The 18003-nt window shown below is 43.3% G+C and overlaps 1 protein-coding gene across 7 annotated transcripts in view; it reads left to right on the forward strand.

Annotated features, from left to right (window-relative positions):
• Positions 1 to 274: 274 nt before the first annotated feature.
• Positions 275 to 18003, forward strand: part of LOC115150819 (nuclear receptor coactivator 3) — a 40731-nt gene continuing 23002 nt past the window's right edge. For 6 of the 7 annotated variants that reach the window (XM_029694521.1, XM_029694520.1, XM_029694529.1 and 3 more), the window contains exon 1: positions 275 to 413. The gene's annotated coding sequence lies outside the window, so the exon portion shown is untranslated. Of the gene's footprint in view, positions 414 to 15405; positions 15593 to 18003 lie in introns of all 7 variants that reach the window. The other variant, XM_029694527.1, reaches the window with a different exon arrangement.

Consider the following 18003-nt stretch of genomic DNA (forward strand, 5'->3'; position numbering starts at 1 on the left):
ACAACTACCCTACCCAGAAGCCCTGTCACTCTTGTTGCAAGCTGGGGTGTAATCAGTACTCCAAACAATTGCTAAATGTTCCATTTTGCAATGAAAACTAGCGTTTCAATTGGACAAGTTCATCCAATGGGAAGGTACCTACCTAAATCTGGCCAATAGAAACACTAGTGTTTGTTGTAAAACAAAACGAGAGTTTCTATTGGTCAAATTCAGGTAGGTCCCTCCCCGTTTCGTTCCGTTTGCTTTCGTTTAAGAAACGTTTTGCAACATAATCGGCATAATGAATACGCCCCTGGCTTCTTGCGCTTTGGGAGTGTTTCCCATTTAAACAAGCACAGTGGTGAAGATGGCGGAGAGTTAATAGTGGCAAAAAAGAAATTGGTGTGGTGTACTCAATGAAAGCATTGAAGCGGGTGAGTTTTTCTGCTAATAGCCGGTGTTTTCTTTTCAAGTTTTTAAAGTGTTTTGTTGATAACACTGATTTGGGTTTTAAACATGTGGCAAATGTTCCTGTTGATCCGATGTACCGAGTTACTTGGAATAGGTAGAGGTTTCACCCGTCTTATTATACCTCAGTGCAACCAACCAACCTACCTTGTAATGTTATTTCCGATCGTGTTCGTTTATGTACGGAATTTTAGGCTGTATGAAGTGCTCTTTCTACCTGATGATGCGAGACTAAATTAGTCGTTTTGAATGTACATTCCCCGTGGAGGTTTCGGACTGCTTTTAAACCTACACCTCTTTTGTTACAAAGTTTATCCGAGGGGCAATTGATGGGCTACGTTCAGAACCAATTCTATTCCATATTCGACTGCGAGTGAACTCTTCTATTTGTGTAGTCTAGCAGGTTAAGTATCTCTGTGATTGTAACGGTTAATGACCCAGCACTACTATGTACAACGGAAAGGGGAGGGTTGGATACGAACGTCAGGCCACCCGTGAAACCCTCTAGTCTATGCTACATGTCACACATCGGTACAGAATAGGCTACTTATGACACCATATGTCTCAAGTTCACAGGCTACATTTTAATTTGCTGTAGTGTAGACATTTGATGGGGCATGGTGTTGGTATCAATTCACGTGTGTGTTAGCGAGAACGTGTACTCTGCAGTGCAAACTCCTCATTGAGTTTTGTTTTTTAAAAAAGGGTATCAACTACTGATCTCTGTGTATGCTGATCGTTCACTTTCTGAGGCGGTAAGGGAGCATTCTTCGAGAGCTTGCTCATGTAACTCGACAGACAATGGAGCGTGAGTCATGTCGCTTGGATTTTTAAGGTTCAGGTCTAGGTGTGTGCAGTCAATCTTAGCTTGCTGGCAGAACACGTGAATCACAAGCACCCTTACTGATACTCACGCACACATATACAGGAGGAGGACCTACCCATCTCTTGCAAGACTCTCAGTGCTCTGTGTCTGGCTTCAGACATTTCTTTGGGGGGGGGGCAAATTAATGAAATCTGCCCAAGAATAACTATTCAATCACATGCATGCTTTGGGTATTGTTATAGAAGATGGGGGTTGTGTTATAAGCCATGTCTATCTGTCAGTTTTCTAAGTAGGGCCAGGAGTTTTTCCTAACAATGTGACCTGACCAAGAAAAGCTTGAGGCCCTAGTTATAACACATCCTCTCTCCTCCACCCTACTACCCACACACGTGACATGTAAGGCTGGCGAGCATAGTATCAGGTGAATGTGTGCATGGTTTTTGGCTTGTTGGCCTGGAGTATGAATAAGGCCACTGAGCTAGCCTATTTACCAGGTGGTCTTCATGCTTTCTTAATTTTGAGATTAGGCCTATTTATTTATCATGAATAAATAATTCAATGTAATGCACACTTACATCTTCTCTAGCAGTGTAGGCCTATATGTGTTAGTATGTTTGTAGGAGGGGAACAGTGGCCACTGTGGGAAATTACCCAGTGAACTGCTGCTGCTGCTGCTCATATTCTTTGCAAATGGAGCCTCTGTATCCCCCTCTTTCTCCCTTTCTTTCTGTCACACACAGGGTGTCAGGCTGCATTAACAATGAATCAATCTTCTGGGAGATTCTTTGACTACAGATGGGCTGAAGAAGTGACTTGGATGCATTGCTTTTGCTCTTTGTCCGTTTTGCTACTGTGTTCTCATTAACGGGCTTCGTCTCATGGGAGCGGGAACATCTCTCTATGTGCTGTCAGAGCTTCGTAGCAGATGAACCAATCCATTGATTTCCATGGCGTATTGATTGGATACTGTCAGTGTGTTTTTGAGTTGGTGTTTTGTCAGCAGTAAGACTTTAGGATTCGAAAGAGCGTTCTTGGCCTTGTTTAATTGTTAGTATAAGAACATTGCCCTCATCCTTGCCACATCTGAAAGCGTGGAGTTTTACTTCCATCATTAAGAACGAGCGGGAAAATAAGCGAACGCCTCATCACCTTTTGTGTGGTGGCGAGCCCCTTTTTGATAACTACCTCCACTCTCTTTGTCACGCTGCATTTTCGCTCCATTGATGTCTGAATAGATGGCATTCTTTTAGTGTGTCGTAAGGGGTGTGTTACTGAGAGGATGTTAGATCAAAGGTATTTGGGGTGTGTGTGTGTGGAATTAGCCAGATGAATAGTGGGGAGAGCGGTGTAGTGGCTGTGGAAGGGCTCTTGATGACACGGCGAGCTGAAAGGAAAGCCTGATTGTTTTCCTAATTGGAATTTGATTCTTTGGCCTGTACCTTTTTTTTTTTTAGGGTAAAAGAGGAGCGGTAGTGAGGAGCTTAAAGGGGTAGGCTACGTTTGGATTTGGGCAATATTTCCCCAGTCAAATTAACTCATGGATAACATTTTTGTCTCTGCATCCAGTATGAAGGAAGTTGGAGGTAGTTTCGTGAGCCAATGCTAACTAGCGTTACCACAATACCTGGAAGTATATGGTATCTACTAGCATAATAGCAGTTAACATACTTCCAGTCATTGCGCTGACGCTAATTAGCAATTGTGCTAACCAACAGCGATTTAATAAGCATGTAAATCTTGGTTGGTCAACAAACAAAAACAAGTGGGAAGCATGCCAGCAAAGCCACTACACAAAACTAATCAATACATGAATTGCACTATAACGGTGACAAACGGTGCCCACAAACGGCCTACATAAAGCTGTCCCGACAGTAGTCCCAACATTTTGCCACCGCTACACTTGGCTATCAGCAAAACAGTTAATTCAGCCTCATTTACTGCCTTTAAAAAAAACATAGCTGATATGGCTGACTTGTTTAAACAAATGTGGTTTCTAATGACAATTGAACTATGGCATAAGGGGACGACAAGCGGATAAGAGGCAATCCGTAATTTAGATTTAGACATTAATGAGTGAGCTAGGACGGACGTAGTTGTATAGACTATTTGTTTAGCACTTTTGAAATGCACAGCAACAGAATATAGAACATGGGCTCTTAGTGTTCTCCCTGTACACCAAGTCAGAACCGTAGGATAAATAAAGGGGGCATATAAGCAGACCATGAAAGCTCCTACAATATTCAATGGTTACATTTCTCTAAAACAGGTTATAGGCTACATGTGCGCCACCAAGTCAGAACAGTAGGTGAAATTAAGAGGGGTAAACAGACCAAATTATTATGGTGAGAGAAACGAGGTTGAATAATGATGACATCATTGATCTTCAGGTCATAGCTCCAGAAAGTGGCTGTATTTATAATTCCGAATTGGATGACCGTTCAAAACGTATTTTTGCAGTCAGAGCTCGTTTATTCCTGACTTCCCAGTTGTCTTGAATTCACTGAAGTCAATTTTTCTCAGTTCCGAGTTAACGGTTGTTTTGAGCACGGCACAAATCATGCTTCATTGACAGCATGGCCAATGTTGAATGCTTATCATGAGTGAAGCACCGATATATTTTGGGCCGATACCGATATCCAATATTTTCCTTGCCAAAAAAAACAATACAGATATTTAAAACTTTTACACTTTCTAGTACAGTTAAATAGTTAACACACACATGGATGCAGCGGTCTAAGCCACTGCATCTCAGTGCAAGAGGTGTCACTATGGTCCCTGATTCGAATCCAGGCTGTATCACATCTGGCTGTGATTGGGAGTCCCGTAGGGCGGCGCACAATTGACCCAGCGTCGTCCGGGTTTGGCTGGGGTAGGCCGTCATTGTAAATAAGAAGTTGTTCTTAACGGACTTGCCCAGTTAAATTAAGGTTACACACCACTGACCAAAAAGTTATTTTGTTGGCATTTGCGTATGTCCCATCATCAAAACCTATTTCTCTCACTTACTTGCTGTGCTGTTTTGTTGTTCAGTCGTTTCATTCTCAACCAGGATTTTTTGGGGTCTTTGCATGTCGAAAAAGATACTATTTGTCGTGTCAAATAACACTATTTGACCAATCAGGACCTGAATATGACTGCACGTCACATAATAATTTAACACGTTCATAAATTTTTGTACATAGTTATTACACTCACTCGTATTTCATATGTCACAACGACTCATCGATACATATGCTATGATGCTGGTAAAGTTGTCTTGCGCACCTACAGTGCTGGCCATAAAAAAAGCTAGCTAGCTCATGGATGCAAACAATGTTCTTCCTCAAAAACATCGCAAAACGACAATCTGTTTCAGTAGCTATAGTTAGCTAGCTAACTATATAGGTAGGTGCCATCATCTAAAATAACCCTAATTTATAAGACAGGTCAGACCACCATTAATCAAATAAGAACTATCTTTGTGAAGCTAGCCACAATAAGGATTAGCCACAATAGTGGACTTTGCGGTTTGCCTTCAAAAGAAAAGTATTTCTGCTAGCTAGGTACCAAGCTAAAGCTAGCTACCCCAGAAGTTGCGGTCAAACAAATTATGCTTTATTACCAACACAGCATTGTAAACATCGTTCGTGGCCGGTGTTTGCTGACTTTTTTTGTTGTACTGCTTTGACAGTGCTACTGTATCTTTTTTTACATGCAAACGGCGTTCCATACTATGTATGTCGTGATGCTAATAGCCTTGCCGCTATTACTGTGTAACTCCGGTAGGGCAACATCTGTTAAATAGCGCACCTGGTAGTGTTAAACGGTGCTCGACCAGTTGGCGAAAGCCAACATCACCCACGACAGAGAACGGTTGATTGTCAAGGGCAATGAATTCCTTTATCTTGGCTTTAATGGATTGTCTCACTGAAATTTTGTTACTCTTTCAAATGACTGCTTGACTTGTTGACTGCTCGATCCACCCAGCAGATATTGTGGGCTAGTTTAGGAATGCTGTGTTGCACGTATGGAGTAAAATTTTACGCCATGTACCTTTGTTATATACGTATGCACGTCAGCTTTGACACCGGTTTTGCATATCGGACGTTAAGATAGACATGGACGATACATCGGTGAACGTATCGGACGATATTAGCTAAAAATGCCAACATCGGTATCGGCTGACATATTGTCCATCCCTATTTATCATTTTAAACTTGGAAAAGAGCCCCTTAATCCCAGATTTGGGACCACACAGCCACTCCACTGAATGGCAGGCTAGTGATTGCTTTGCAAATGACTCATTGTTAAATTTGCAAATTCCAACTTGTTGTGTCATGTTTATGGCCGATGAGCACCGATACATTTTATCTACAATTTCTCTTCATTACTTATTTTCAAATGACAAGGATTTGCCAGTAGATTGTCGACTTGATTCATGATATCGACTGCTAGCTAAGATTTTGAAAGTATGATGTTGACATGATCAGTCCAACCAAAGCTGCTGTACATATAACGTGATTTGACGTCATTTTATCTGTTGCCAATGACCTTGAGCCTTCTTGGATGGGCACTTCTAATGTAACTCTATGGCAGCACCAAAGGGGCTAGAATTTTTTAGCTCTACCCTTAGACTTGGCTGTGACGTAGTGTCCCCATGAGTGACAGAACACTGAGCCTATCACGACGCAACGCTCTGTATTTTCTGCTGGCTTGCCCCATCGTGACAGAAAGCACTGAGCTAGGCTGAAACACCTGCATTTTGGAGCTGCCTTACTCAAGAAAGCAAAAAAGAGACCATGTTTTATATGTGGCTTTAATTAATAAATTATATATATTTTTTACATTGTTTGCGAACTGATATGTGACGCGTATTAATGCAAACCAGGCAAGTCCCTCCCCCAAACTGCATGCAGAGACATAAAAATGGTATCCACAAATGAATCTTACTCTGGGGAAGTAGATAAAGGGATTAATTGTCAAAATCCTGAATTATCCCTGTAGGTGGTCCTTATTAACTTGGAATAGGTAGGCTTTTTCTCTTGTGGAGTTTTAGGTGTAATTTTCTTGTTTGGTTTAAGTCACACTTGGGCTACACGAAGTTTACACATCCTCAAATTTCTACAGCTGCATCATTTGAGAGCATCGTGACTGGCTGCATCATTGCTTGGTATGGCAACAGCACCGCCCTGGATCGCATGGGCGAACAGATTGTGGTGCGGACAGCCCAGTACATCACTGGGGCCGAGCTCCCTGCCATCCAGGACCTCTATATCAGGCGGTGTGAAAGGAAGGCCCGGAAAATCATTAGACTCCAGCCACCCAACCCATAGACTGTTCTCTCCGCTTCGAAATTGCCGGTGCATCAAGACTGACACCAACAGCTTCTATCCCATAGCCATAACAATGTCAAATAGCTAACAAATTGGCTGCACGGACTATCTTAGTTGACGCTTGTATTTTATTTAAACGTTTGCATGCCCTCTATTCACACTCACAGGACTCTACGCACGCACACATTTATACTGACTCCACAATCATCATTTACACTTTTGCTACTCTTTTTATCATACATCCTGATTCCTAGTCACCTTATCCCTATACATACTGTATCTATCCTTATCACTCCAGTATCCCTGCACATTGTAAATATGGTACTGGAACTGACCCTGTATATAGCTTCTTACTTTTCTGTGTTCTTCTCATTTTTATTTCTCATGTGTTTTTGTTCTGCCTTGTGTTTATTTTTAGTGCTACATTGATGTTGATTACTGCATTGTTGGGTTTGGAGCTCGCAAGAAAGGCATTTCACTGTACTTGTGCACATGATCATTAACTTGAAACATTTCAATGTTAGTAATTTAGCAGACACCCTTATCCAAAGTGATTTGCACTAAAGTGCTTTCATCTTAAGGTAGCTAAATATGACAACCACATCTCAGTCATAGTATATTGAACAAAAATATAAATGCAACGATTTTACTGAGTTACAGTTCATATAAGGAAATCAGTCAATTGAACTAAATTCATTAGGCTCTATTCAATGGATTTCAGATGAATGGGAGGGGCGCAGCCATGGGTGGGCCTGGGAGGGCAACGGCCCACCCACTTGCGAGCAAGGCCCACCCATTGACTGGGCCTGGCTCCCCAATCAGAATTAGATTTTCCCTGCAAAAGGGCCTCATAACAGACAAATATACTCCTCAGTTTCTCCGGGTGGCTGGTCTCAGACGATCCTGTAGGTGAAGAAGCTGGATGTGGAGGTCCTGAGCTGGCGTGGTTACATGTGGTTGTGAGGCTGGTTGGACGTACTGCCAAATTCTCTAAAACAATGTTGGAAGCAGCTTATGGTAGAGAAATTAACATTAAGTTCTCTGGCAACAGCTCTGGTGGACATTCCTGTAGTCAGCATGCCAATTACACACTCCCTCAGCTTCTTTTATTTCACCTCATGAAACATGGCACTTTACATGTTGCGTTTTTATATTTTTGTTCAGTATAAGTAAAAACTTAAAATAAAAAAAAAATACAGTTTTACACCTTTTAGCGTTTTTAACATTTTGGTTCTGGTTCTTCTTTGGCGAGAGTGCTAAACCACCATCCAGTTGTATGAAGCTACATTTCCGTGACGATACAGTCCCACACAACAAGCTCAAGGTCAGTCATTCATGTGGTGACAGTAGACTGTATCACTGCATGTCAACACACACCTGAGGGGAACCACATCTTAACAAATACCCGTAACAGGTTAGCTGGTTGAAATATTTAGGACTACATTTCTGACAGTGAGTTAAAGACCGGATGAGTAGGAACTGCAGAGCAACTTAAACGGCAGAATCCCCCCCCCCCCCTTCAATGGAAGCCACCAAGCCCCAGTCTCTATCACTTCATGCAGTGTGGCTCTACTATCACTTCGTATTAATTCATTCCCCCATTCACCTCTTGTTCAACTCTGAGGTAATACCCAAATGCAGGGGTAATTTTGCCATATGTGAGCCATCCACACTTATGAAGGCTAAACGTGCAGCCTGAAGCAATCATTGCACCAAATTCCAATTTATAACCAGCAAGGCTTTGTAACAGTTAGTTCTATGTAGTGAAGGAGGGGGAAGGGGGTTGCACAGCGCTCTTCCAGCCGTCTCTACTTTCTGTAAAACTGGTTCACCTGATCAACCGAATGGGAGGTTAGCTCCCTGCCCTGGTTTTGTTACCATTGTAAATTGTTAGCAAGACTATTTGTGTTTTGTTTAGGGCCCCCTCTTTCTAAAGTTTGGGAAGAAAGGGGGAGGGGGGAAGAAATGTTACCAGATGCTTTTTGTCATGCGGGCAGAGAGGAGTGTCAGTTCTGGATGAACTTCTCAACTGCTACATGGCCACCTTGCCCGCCCCACGTCTGCCCCCACACCCCTCCACAGCTAGAAGTAGAGTTAAGTCTTGAGTGACACAGAATTCCACCCTGAAGTGAGAAGGCCCCTGCTATTCCGGGTCGATCAGCAAGCAGATTTACAACACTGTCAACACCAAATCCTGGCCACATTTTATTGTAATTTTTACATTTGTCCAACTACATACTACTTAAGTGGTGGTTGGGGGGGACTGTTTTTTTGGATATATTAACATATTCCCACCCTTGCCACTTCTGCTTAGTTGTTACCGTGATGTCACTCTTCTTCATGTGGTTTAAGGCAACACCCAATCCAAGGGTTGCTTACCGATACCTGTTGATCCATGTTTTAAGAGCAGGACAGCACTGCTGTCATTGTCCCCACAGATGTAGAGCAATGGGGTGAAACACAGGAGCAAACCCATTTTGGTGGTTTTCAGATTCTGAATGTTTTTTTTCAAAAGTCTTGGCTCTGCATTCATGCACCTCAACTGATGATCTGTACCAGGAGTCCGGACTCTACCAGTGCTTTGACAGGTCCCTATTGTCAGAGGTTAATGGCTCAAATGTGCAGATAGGGATCCTATTGCAGAGGAATAATCTCCTGTTTAGTCTCAAGTCTTTTTTTTCCCCCTGTTCCCGTATTGCTACCAGCCTGGCAAATGAAGCTTGTCTTTCCCTATGCGCAAAAGAGGCACCCAACATCGGGAGGCTCTGCCATCATACTTTATATTAGGCTACCTGATGAAACACCAACATGTAGAGACACCTTTTGAACTAAACCCAGGTCAGAGGTTATATTTTAAAGTGCAAGCCAGAACAAATGCCCTTTACCACTTCACTATTCTAAATGGGTGGTGAAAGCTGAATGTTCCTCAGCTGCCTATTTGTAGAACATTAATTAATTCATCCTGCCATACTTGAATGGGTGTTTGCACAGAGATGCAGTTGAGAAGATTTATAATCCAGTGTAGTTCTTAGAACCAACATGATAGGAGGTGGATTTTATGGTCATTTCCATGTAAAAGGACCTATGAGCACCAACGTGAAGTTCATAGGTGCATGTCAATTGAAAGCAGAAGGTACATTTTTGGAGGGGAAATTAAGGCATAGCTAAAAAAATATATATATATTTCCCCACTGTTTTTCATCTTAAATTAGACAGTGGATTTTTTTATTTATATAACCAGGTAGGCCAGTTGAGAACAAGTTCTCATTTACAACTGCGACCTGGCCAAGATAAAGCAAAGCAGTGCGACAAAAACAACAACAGAGTTACACATGGGATAGGCAAACGTGCAGTCAATAACACAATAGATAAATCTATGTACAGTGTGTGCAAATGTAGGGAGGTAGGCAATAAATAGGCCATAGAGGTGAAAAATAATTACCATTTAGTGTTAATACTGGAGTGAGTGATGTGCAGATGATGATGTGCAAGTAGAGATACTGGGTGCAAAAGAGCAAGAGGGTAAGTAATAATATGGGGATGAGGTAGTTGGGTGTGCTATTTACAGATTGGCTGTGTACAATGATCGGTAAGCTGCTCTGACAGCTGATGCTAAAAGTTAGAGGGAGAGGTAAAACTCCAGCCTCAGTGATTTTATATGTGTGTATATATATATATATATATATATATATATATATATATATATAATTTTTTTTTTTAATTTAAAATAAATAAATCATTACATTTTTTTTTGCAATTCGTTCCAGTCATTGGCAGCAGGGAACTGGAAGGAAAGGCAGCCAAAGGAAGTGTTGGCTTTGGGGATGACCAGTGCAATATACCTGCTGGAGCGCGTGCTACGGGTGGGTGTTGCTATGGTGACCAGTGAGCTGAGATAAGGCGGGGCTTTACCTAGCAAAGACTTATAGATGGCCTGAAGCCAGTGGGTTTGGTGACGAATATCTAGTGAGGGCCAGCCAATGAGAGCATACAGGTCGCAGTGGTGGGTAGTAATATGGGGCTTTGGTGATAAAACGGATGGCACTGTGATAGACTACATCCAATTTGCTGAGTAGTGTTGGAGGCTATTTTATAAATGACATCGCCGAAGTCAAGGATCGGTATGATAGTCAGTTTTACGAGGGTATGTTTGGCAGCGTGAGTGAAGGAGGCTCTATTGCGAAATAGGAAGCCGATTCTAGATTTAATTTTGGATTGGAGATGCTTAATGTGAGTCTGGAAGGAGAGTTTACAGTCTAGCCAGACACCTAGGTATTTGTAGTTGTCCACATATGCTAGGTCAGAACTGTCCAGAGTAGTGATGCTAGTCGGGCGGGAGGGTGCAGGCAGCAATCGGTTGAAGAGCATGCACTTAGTTTTACTAGCATTTAAAAACAGTTGGAGGCCACGGAAGGAGTGTTGTATGGCGTTGAAGCTCGTTTGGAGGTTTGTTAGCACAGTGTCCAAAGAAGGGACAGATGTTTAGAATGGTGTCGCCTCCGTAGAGGTGGATCAGAGAATCACCAGCAGCAAGAGCGACATCATTGATATATATACAGCGAAAAGGGTCGGCCTGAGAATTGAAGCCTGATCACCCCAATAGACTGCCAGAGGTCCGGACAACAGGCCCTCCGATTTGATACACTGAACTCTGTCTGTGAAGTAGTTGGTCAACCAGGCGAGGCAGTCATTTGAGAAGCCAAGGCTATTGAGTCTGCCGATTTTTAAGAATGTGGTGATTGACAGAGTCGAAAGCCTTGGCCATGTCGATGAAGACAGCTGCACAGTACGGTCTTTTATCGATGGCAGTTATATCGTTTAGGACCTTGAATGTGTCTGAGGTGCACCCATGACCAGCTTGGAAGCCAGATTGCATAGTGGAGAAGGTACGGTGGGATTCTAAATGTTCAATGATCTGTTTATTAACTTGGCCTTTGAAGATTTTCGAAAGGCAGGGCAGGATGGATATAGGTCTATAACAGTTTGGGTCTAGAGTGTCTCCTCCTTTTGAAGAGGGGGATGACCGTGGCAGCTTTACAATCTTTTTCGTATCGTCTGAGATCCCCAGAGGTTGAAAAGGGGTTGCAACAATTTCGGTGGATCATTTTAGAAAGAGAGGGTCCAGATTGTCTAGCCCAGCAGATTTGTAGGATCCAGATTTTACAGCTCTTTCAGAACATCCGCTGTCTGGATTTGGGTGAAGGGGGGGGGGGTTTGGGCAAGTTGCTGCAGGGGGTGCTAAGATGTTGGCCGGGGTAGCCAGGTGGAAGGCATGGCCAGCTGTGAAAAATGTTTATTGAAATGATCGATTATCGTTGGTGAGTGTTTCCTATCCTCAGTGCAGTGGGCAGCTGGGAGGAGGTGCTCTTATTCTCATTGACTTTAGTGTCCCAAAAATTTGGGGATTTGGTGCTACAGGAAGCAAATTTCTATTTGAAAAAACTAGCCTTAGCTTTCCTAACTGACTGAGTATATTGGTTCCTAACTTTCCTGAAAAGTCGCATATCGCAGGGACTATTCGATGATAATGCAGAAAGCCACAGCCGCAGTCAAGTCTGGGGTGAACCAAGTGCCTTATCTGTTCTTAGTTCTACATTTTTTGAATGGGACATGCTTATTTAAGATGGAGAGGAAAGCACTTTTGAAGAGCAACCAAGCGTCCTCTACTGACGGGATGAGGTCAATATCCTTCCAGAATACCCGGGCCAGGTCGATTAGAAAGGCCTGCTCGCTGAAGTGTTTAGGGAGTGTTTGACAGTGATGGGGGTGGTCGTTTGACCACGGACCCATTACGCATGCAGGCAATGAGGCAGTGATCACTGAGATCCTGCTTGAAGACAGCAGAGGTGTATTTAGAGGGCAAGTTGGTCAGGATGATATCTAAGAGGGTGCCCATGGTTACGGATTTAGGGTTGTACCTGGTAGGTTCCTTGATAATTTGTGAGATTGAGTGCATCTAGCTTAGATTGTAGGGCTGCCGGGGTGTTACGCATGTCCCAGTTTAGGTCACCTAACAGTACGAAATCTGAAGATAGATGGGGGGCGCTCGATTCACATATGGTGTCCAGGGCACAGCTGGGGGCTGAAGGGGGTCTATGACAAGCGGCAACGGTGAGAGACTTGTTTCTGGAAAGGTGGATTTAAAAAATGTTAAAAAATTTAAGTAGAAGCTTGAATTGTTTGGGCACAGACCTGGATAGTATGACAGAACACTGCAGGCTGTCTCTGCAGTAGAGCGCAACTCCGCCCCCTTTGGCAGTTCTTTCTTGTCGGATAATGGTATGGTTGGGGATGGAAATGTCATGATTTTTGGTGGCCTTCCTAAGCCAGGATTCAGACACGGCTAGGACATCCGGGTTGGCGGAGTGTGCTAAAGCAGTGAATAAAACAAACATGAAACCAGCTTTTACGGTTACAAAAGCCAACAAATGAGAGCGCCTGGGGAATGGGAGTGATGCTGGGGGCTGCAGGGCCTGGGTTAACCTCTAGATCACAAGAGGAGGAGTAGGATAAGAGTATGGCTAAAAGAACTCATCGTCTAATGCGTTCGGAACAGAGAGTAAAAGGAGCAGGTTTCTGGGCGTGGAAGAATAGATTCAAGGCATAATGTACAGACAAGGGTATGGTAGGATGTGAGTACAGTGGAGGTAAACCTAGGCATTGAGTGACGATGAGAGCGGTTTGTCTCTGGAGGCACCATTTAAGCCAGGTGCGGTCACTGCATGTATGGGGGGTAGAACAAAAGGGCTAGCTAAGGAATATTGAGCAGGGCTGGAGGCTCTATAGTGAAATAAGACACAAATTACTAACCAAAACAGCAATAGACAAGGCAAGGAGAGTCATGTCTAGCCGAGTGATCATAGTGTCCAGTGAGTAGCTAGGTGAGCTGGACACATGGTGATTCAGACAGCTAGCAGGCCGGGGCTAGCAGATGGGCCTGCGGGGGACGCCTGTAGAAACCCCCTCAGTTGGTTACGTCAGCAGACCAGTCGTGATGGATCGGCGGGGCTCCATGCCAGCTGTAAAGGGGTCCAGGCCAATTGGCAAAAGAGGTATTGTAGCCCAGGAATTGGCTGATGGATCTCTTCGGCTAGCCGGGAGATGGAGCTAGTCTCGAGCTAGGACCAGGCTAACTGGTTCTTGCTTCGGGATGGAGACGTTAGCCAGGAGTAGCCACTCGGATAGCAGTTAGCTAGCTGCGATGTTCCAGTGTAAAGGTTCAGAGCTTGCGGTAGGAATCCGGAGATGTATTAGGGAAAAACAGTCCATATGCTCTGGGTTGATATCGCGCTGTGCAGGCTGGCAGGAGTTGACAGGGCTGAGGCTGACTGATGTCCGAGTTAACGGTGATGACCGCTAGCAGTGGCTAACTGACTAGTAGCTAGTTAGCTGGCTAGCTTCTGAATGGGGTTCCAGTTCTAAAGTATAAAAAATAGCATATCCATACCACATTGGGTGAGGCGGGTTGCAAGAGTATGTTCAGTCCATAGATGGAAATTGAGATTAAAAATGTATACAAAGAAAAACGATATATACAAGGGACGGGACAAGACAATCAAAACAGCCATCCAACTGCTACGCCATCTTGGAAGACATCTTGGAAGCTTTGATTTCTGGTCAAACAGATGGAAAGGGGCCCTTAGAAAAAGTCTTAAGGTATTAGAAATGCATTAAATCACAATGTTGAAGTAAAGACCCCTGCCAACTAACAAACATTTTATATTTAGTTTTTAAAAAATTGCCTTCTGTAAGTTTAAGAAACATTGTACCTTGTAATTCGGTTACCAAAAACTCAAACCTTTTAATTTTTTAAATAATCTTTTTCTCCCACGTGAGATGGGAGGATAATGAAAGTTCACAGAAGTAACAAGTAAAGGTCAAACTATCAACCATATTGTTTGTACTGATTTCAAGTTAAGTGATTTAAAACTGTAATTCTGTTACGAAGTTGGAAATGGAATTACCAAAAAATGTGTAGTGGAACTACTGCAATTGAATTGGCTACATTGTGAAATCATAGTAGCCACAAATCCAGTTTGGTCACCTGCTAGTGTCCTCCCTTACACTGGCATACTGTTGTGTTCAGCTCATAACTTTTTCTGTCATCTAGTGTTCAAAGCAAGCAGTGTGCACCGACTCGCTTCTGAGTCGTTCGAGCAAATCCCCATCGGATAGCCCCAAAAAATGTATGGATATTATTTGAATAGTGAAATCATTTCAAATGTCCATCCCTACTACCATGAAATCTACCCTCTTTCCATTTACTGAAACAAGCTTGCTCACCCACTAAGCACCGACTGACGTTGAAAAGTAGTTAAAATTGGGTCAGTCCGCCCTGGCCGGACAAAATCTGAACCAATCATAGAGGTCTGTTTCACAAGTTTGGACAGTACAGTAGAGCACAGTGTACTGTACTCTATTGTACCCATTCCGTGGAGATAAATGGATTGACCTAATTTGACGAATTTGATCAAGTTCACCACTTGCAGCTATAATGTGGTGTTTTTTTTACTTATGGGAATTCAGTGTTTAACTTGTGTCACCTGATGTAATATTATTATCTGTGATGAAGACAAATCGTCCTCTTATTTGAAAGCTACTGCGTGTGCTTCTTTCTCTCTGTCAAAGGCTCTTTTTCCCATAAATTCTCAAACGAAATTGGCAGAGTACATTTACAAAAAAAAGGAGTAGGGAGGGGGTAGTGGTGAAACTGGCGTCAGACCTTTTTGAGTGGAATTATTTGCAGGTGTCATAGTTCAGCTGCTGCGATTGGCTGAGGAAAGGTAACATTTAAACCACGTTAAACTTTTCACCCCGCAGGAGCTACACAGGAACGCCCAGGTCTGGCGTGGAACAGAGCCTTGCTCTCTTCCTGTGTTTACTCCACAGATCCATGAGGGAGGGAGGAGCCAGCGAGGAGGAAATCATGCGCTGCGCTCTGAAATGAATGTTGGCTTTTCAGCTGAGCAACACCGTTAACACTACACACTGCTCCTGCCTGGTGGAGGTATAAAGTTAACGCTCCTCTCTCTGTAGACCGGTGTGTTTTCATTGTTCATATTATTTACCCTCGAGTTGAAACTTGTGGTTATAGATTTTATATTGTTTTTCAAATCATTTTCCTCATGGGGTTGATAAATTACCATGTGTTTTGCTTCTTCAATAGGAGTCTGAGAAGAGCTGGTACGTTATTATCTCAATAGGCAGAATGGAGGCATAGCAGGCTTGGCGCTCTGTGCTGTCAGATAAAAGGCTCATTGGCCATTGATTAATGAAGCCATTAGCATAATATTAGCCCTGCGTGATCAAATCACACACACACATTTGTTTCGGCCATGGTCGGGTTTCTATCGGTTGCATGATGGTGTGTGGGAGGGTGGGTGCCTTCTCAAGAAGAGAAGCTGCTGTGCTCTGAATGTTCTTTCTGCTGTGCCTCTTTCTCTTTGTGTTTCTCTTCCCCTGCACTGCAGCACCAACAATTCCCTCTCGAATGTCCATGTGCACACACTCGCACCTCGTCAGAACACAGCACGCAGGCAGACAGGCAGAGAAGACACACCTGCATGCTTACTGTGGGTCATATTTAGTTGGGTTGTATTTAGAGTGGAATATCCCTTTTACCGTTGCACACCTCTGAATAAGTCCAAGGAGCCCATTGGCTGTTACACGGCCTGGCCCTTTGAAGAGGTACAGGTATGGTTGTTTTCTTGTCCCGAATCTCTGCCCTCCTTCCTTTTCAGTCCTTACCTCCCCCTCTTTCTTTGTCTCTTCATACTGAGTGAGAGAATAGGAGACTGTGAAAGGCTTGTTTTATTCTAATGTGAGCTGTTTCCCCATGAGGCTGGGGGAGTGTTTGAACTCTACTGTAAACCTTAGCTTCTGCTTTCTCCTGTCTGACGGAGGTGCTGGCATTTCACTGGATAAGATAATGGAGCATTTGTGGATGCAGCAACTGTGGCTAATGGTACTATGGGGCTGGTTTTGATGATCTGAATACAAAAACAGTATGTTTATCTACACTGAACAAAAATACATACGCAACATGTAAAGTGTTGATTTCATGAGCTGAAATAAAAGATCCCAGAAATGTTCCATATGCACAAAAAGTGTTTCTCCCAATTTTTTTTTTTACAAATTTGTTTACATCTCTGTTAGTGAGTGTTTCTCCTTTGCCAAGATAATCCATCCACCTGACAGGGGTGGCATGTCAAGAAGCTGATTAAACGGCATGATCATTACACAGGTGCACCTTTTGCTGGGGACATAAAATGGCCACTTTAAAATGTGTAGTTTTGTCACATAAAACAATGCCACAGATGTCTCAAGTTTTAAGGGAATGTGCAATTGGAATGCTGACTGCAGGATTGTCCAGCAGAGCTGTTGTCAGATAATTGTATGTTAATTTCTCTACCATTAGCCGCCTCCAATGTTATTTTTGAGAATTTGGCAGTATGTCCAACCGGCCTCACAACTGCAGACCACGTGTATGGCGTTGTGTGGGCGAACAGTTTTCTGTTGTGAACATAGTGCCCCATGATGAGGTTATGGTATAGACAGGCATACGCTACCAACACAATTGCAATTTGAATGCACAGAGATCCCTTGATGAGATCCTGAGGCCCATTGTCATTCCATTCACCCGCCATCATCACCTCATGTTTCAGCATGTCGCAAGGATCTGTACACAATTCCTGGAAGCTGAAAATGTCCCAGTTGTTCCATGGCCTGCATACTCACCAGACATGTCACCCATTTAGCATGTTTGGGATGCTCTGGATCGACGTGTACGACAGTGTGTTCCAGTTCCTGCCACTATCGAGCAACTTCGCACAGCCACACAGAGGAGTGAAGACATTCCACAGGCCTCAATCAACAGCCGGATCAACTCTATGCAGAGGAGATGCTACATGAGGCAAATGGGGGTCACGCCAGATACTGACTGATTTTTCTGATTCACGCCCCTATTTTATTTTAGAGTTTTTTTTAAGTTGTCTGACCAACAGCTGCATATCTGTATTCAGTCATGTGAAATCCATAGATTAGGGCCTGATTAATTTATTTCAATTGACAGATTTTTCCTTGTTGAGTTTTTATAACGCAACTTTCTTGGGATGGACAGAGGGAACGTCTCCGGACTGTCCTGCCCTCAAGTGCAGACTGCGAGAACAGTTAGTCCGTCGTCGTCGTCCCCCCCATGCTCAGGGCTTGGCTGGAATTCCGAGCTGCCAGTCCGCTTCCGACTGGATAATGGAGTCTTTCTTACAGTTTTACAGCATAACATTTTAGAAGTCTGCACATGTTTTCACATGCTTGGCATGTCTGCCTCGCTGTACTTCGGTCCCATTTGTGAATCATATTTCTCTCTCTTTCTTTATCATAAATCACAGTTCTCTGTCTCACTCACACTATTTTCATGAA

The sequence above is a fragment of the Salmo trutta genome, chromosome 16, assembly GCF_901001165.1.
Source record: "Salmo trutta chromosome 16, fSalTru1.1, whole genome shotgun sequence".
NCBI classification, from domain to species: domain Eukaryota; kingdom Metazoa; phylum Chordata; class Actinopteri; order Salmoniformes; family Salmonidae; genus Salmo; species Salmo trutta.